This window comes from Oryctolagus cuniculus, chromosome 21 (genome assembly GCF_051225735.1).
Source record: "Oryctolagus cuniculus isolate XC-2025 breed Fujian yellow rabbit chromosome 21, ASM5122573v1, whole genome shotgun sequence".
NCBI lineage: Eukaryota > Metazoa > Chordata > Mammalia > Lagomorpha > Leporidae > Oryctolagus > Oryctolagus cuniculus.
The window spans coordinates 2,383,165-2,387,551 of record NC_142887.1 but is presented as its reverse complement, the minus strand read 5'-3'; the positions used below and the strand labels follow the sequence as shown (position 1 = coordinate 2,387,551).

Here is a 4,387-nt window from a genome sequence, read left to right as displayed (position 1 = left end):
GGCCATTTGGGGAGTGAACCAATGGAGGGAAGACCTTTCTCTCTGTCTCTCTCTCTCTCACTGTCTATAACTCTACCTGTCAAATTAAAAAAAAAGTGGTCTGAGGACTTCCCAAATAACCAGCTGGTCAGTTTGAGGTTGCCTTTTTGGAATCTATTTCCTTTCCCCAAAGAGGTTCACCACATCTTTGCAGGGAGAGAAAACACTGTTTACCTGGAGTGAAAAGTGACTTGAGTGGGTGCTAAGACTACCTGTTTTCCCCAGGAGGTGGAAGCTCTACAAGAAGAGGCTGCAACACTTTTCATGATGGCATTCACCACTCTAACAGCTAAGCCAGTAGTGGAGGGCACATCACCAAGGGTAGGAGCAGCCCTGCTATGGTCACCAAAATTTGTTAGTTGAAGATCAGTCATTGTCCCTGGTGTTAGTCAAAATGATAAGGCCAGACTATGGAATAAAGGAAAGAGAACATTTACTCTGTTGACAGATGAGAGTATAACAGATATCAGTCTCAAAGACTACTGCTCTTTGAGATAAGGATGTTTGGGGGAATTATAAAGGAGCTACAAGGAAAAGGTACTGACATGGCAAAATCATGAAACTGCACCAAATCTCTGGTGTAGGTACCATGGCTTATCATCAGATCAATGAAAATGTATTTCTTCTGTTTCATCATGTGGCTCTTGAGGGCCACAGGTGGTGAGTTGAAGGCATCCCATAGACAAGTCATGGACAAGTCAAGGTCAATCTTGGCTTGTGGAATTCCTGGGATGAGAAAGTCACTACTCCCATGTTGAAGAATGATTAAACAAGAGCACTCTGTTAAAATTAACTATGTTATGACTGTTGCAGAAAGCCTGATAAGTTGCTTGCATATGTTGTTAACTTCTGTGTTGCCTTGAGCTGCAGCTGGTTATGTATAAATATCTCTGAGATGCTGAAATAAATGAGCCTTGATCAGTTCATTTGTCTTGGCTCCATTCTCTGTGCCCTTGTCCCTCTTTTCGTTCTCACACCCCCCTTCAGGTTCCATTTGACTGGTGTGGCTGGACTGCACAGTGAGTTAGATCTAACCTGACCAGGTTTCCCTGCTCTGGAAAAGAAGTTGAGATTGGCAGCAAGGAAATTTGTGACTAAGCACAGTGGTAAGTAGAAGCAAGGAGTCCAACTCTGAATTATTAGCTTCTCAGCTTTAAATTTAAGTACTAAAAATTGTTGGCTTATCTTGTTTTATACCTGTTACACTGTCACCCATTGAACTGAGCAAATTGAAACTTGTAGAAGCTCATAGCCTTCATGGGAACACAGGAGTCTCATTTCTATACAGACCCAATGGTTAACATAAGTTGGTTTTACATGGACCCACACCCTTCATACTTTTTAATTTTGCACATTCCTGACTCTACTAAGACACTGGTTCATCTTTTAGTTCTCATTGTCTTTCTAAAATCCCAAATCATTTATGTAAACACTTCTGCTCACATCTTCATATTTTCTAGTACAGTGCTATTTTACTAATTAAAAATCTGTCCTCATCAAGTAGATAACATCTGGGTTATTTATCTTTCACTGGAGCTTCTTTTGAATCTAATAAGAGGCTTGGGACAGAGTGATAGATGGCTTTGGGATTACCAACATCTCCTATCATAGAGTGGATCCATGAAAGGTATTGAAACCATGGCTCTCAACATCTTACCTGCTCTCACATTTCCAGCTTCCAATGCACTGGTCAATGAATTACTTCTAAACAAAGCATGAAAATATCAGTATTTATTAAATAATGTACTCTGGGTGGAGCATTCATAAGATATTCATGCATTCTCTTCTGTGTAGCCATTGAGAAAAGGATATTATTTTTGAAATGTTGAATAACATAGTTGAATCTGGTTAGTCTTATTGTCCCAGCTCTCTGGACCACACAGAAAGGAATGGGAGATGTGCTGAGTTGAAATGAAAGAAATAGTGGCTCACAGAGATGCAGCCACAGAAACTTACTGACTTGCATCCTAGAAAGAAGAGATCATGAGATAAAGAGCAATCCCAAAGTATGCTAATAAATACAGTGTGCCTCTTGTAGTGTGTGGCAGAGAGACAAGTATGATTAGCTGGAAATGATGATGATAATCAAGGGCTCTGCAGCACTACCAAATGCTTCAAGAGCCCAGTGGAAAAAGCGGCCAAGCTCTTTCAACTGGGCTTAAAAATATTTCTCACCATCTATACTTAGCTCTCTCCACTGATCTCTGTCTGGGTTTATTTGTGTCTAGTCACTTGGTATTCAAGATTGTGGATTTACTGCATTCTGCTGTTCTCTCTGCATCTCTCATCATCTCAAGGAGGGTTCACCCATCGCTCAGGATGCAATCTTTAAAGTCATGATTCCTGGAGCATCTTACAGAATGGCAGTGTGAAGAGCTCAAGATATCTATACCTGAAAACTAATAGAAAATAACTCCAAATTATTTAAAAACCCACCACTTAAAGTCATTAGAAATAGAACCAATGCCATATAATTAGTGAAGTTTCACTAGTACTTGGAATTCAATGCAATTCAAATACAGTAAATACAAAAATATCTACGGACAACTCAAAGCAAAGATGCCAAAAGTTAGTGACAAGGAACTACTGAAAGCAAAGAGAGAAATAAATGAACCTCTTTTATTTTCCAAAGGATCCTTTCAAGCAAGACACCAGTATAATTAGTAGTTGACTCTTCAGCAAAATAATACTGATCAATGGGGCTGGCACTAAGGTGTAGTAGGCTAAGCCTCCACCTGCAGTGCTGGCATCACATATAGACTCTGATTCGTGTCCTGCCTTCTCCTCTTGTGATCCAGCTCTCTGCTATGGCCTGGGAAAGCAGTAAAGGATGCCCCAAGAGCTTGGGTCCATGCACCCTTGTGGGAGATCCAGAGAAAGCTCCTGGCTCCTGGTTCCTGGCTCCTTGGTTTGGATCAGCACAGCTCTGGCTGTTGCAGCCATTTGGTGAGTAAACCAGTGGGTGGAAACCCTCTCTCTTTGTCTCCTCCTCTATCTGTAACTCTACTTCTCAAATAAATAAAATATTAAAAAAATAAAAAATTGGATAAGATTCCTGCCTTCAGTTTTTTAAAAAAAAAAAGAAAGAATACTGGTGAGAAAGAACTGGGATAACTTAATGTCAAAAAAAGAAAAATCAATGAAGAATCACATATACAACACAGCTGACTTCCAAAATCAGAAGTGTACCTAACTTAACAAAACTGATGGAATTTATTGCTGGCAGACATTCTTTATAATCAATGCAAAAGTGTCTTCTTTTAATTTGTAATTAAAATTCATACAAAAAAGCACATGGTAGCAGTAAAGTATACAAAGCATAAAAGGCAGTAAAGCTGCATACTTATCTACTTTCTTCTCTTAGAAATTGAAATGAATATTCTTTAACTTATAATGAAAATAGAAAAGTCACACAGCCAACATACTTAATTATTAAATCCTATATGTTTATGTAGATAATATAAAATAAAGCATCCACTCTTATCACATTTGCTTATCATTTTACAGGAGAATCTAACCAGAATGATCTGGCTGCAGTAATGGTGTCTGGATTGGAGAAGAAGAAGTAGAGTCGTCTTTATTCAAAGATAGTATGATCTTACATTTAGAATGTCATAATATTCATTAAAAGTATTGAAGTTAATAAGTGAGTTTAGGAAAGTAACAGGATATGAAATCAATATACCAGTTTTAATTTTAAAAACCTATTTAATTTCTGTCCATAACAAATGAACAATCCAAGAGTGAACATAAGGAAACAATTTTGGTTAAAACAGAATCAAAAGTAAAATGCTCAGGAGTAACTTTGATGAAAGAAATATGAACTTGTACAATGAAAATGTCAATACATCCTGCTGAAAACAAGTGGGTGTTTTCTAGGGTCTTTACCTTTCTAGGGGTAAAAATGGATTGAGTTACTTATCTTTTTATTATTAGATGTGGTCCCTACACAATCAAATTTACACTGATTCTCCGTTTTCATGGATACAGGACTTCCTATCAACCACCAGATATGTAAGCATCTGGAGATATCACATCAACAGCTGTTTCAGAGGGACCTCTGAGGTCCAGGGCTCTGGGAAGGAGATTAAGAATTTCACAGTCTGAAGCAAGAGGACTATGGGAAGAACAGGGCTCGATTGTCTGGATCTTCAGAATAGAATCACTGAGGGACAATTACAGGACCGGAGAGGACATTGGAGTTTGAACAAGGCAGAGCATACAACATAAAAAGAGAAAATCAAGGTTAGGTCTGGTGCCAGAGTCAAGCCTGTCACACCCTGATACATTCACCCTAAATTTTGCACTCCTTTTACCCCACCCTCTAATCTACCACTCAAGCCTATAT

General features: G+C 38.6%; 1 long non-coding RNA gene across 1 annotated transcript; it reads left to right on the top strand.

Moving 5' to 3' along the window:
- Positions 1 to 1,027: 1,027 nt before the first annotated feature.
- LOC127489581 (uncharacterized) lies at positions 1,028 to 3,787 on the top strand. Its single transcript, XR_007917479.3, has 3 exons — positions 1,028 to 1,145; positions 2,838 to 2,985; positions 3,547 to 3,787. It is a non-coding gene; the product is annotated as an uncharacterized LOC127489581 (long non-coding RNA).
- The last annotated feature ends 600 nt before the right edge of the window (positions 3,788 to 4,387 follow it).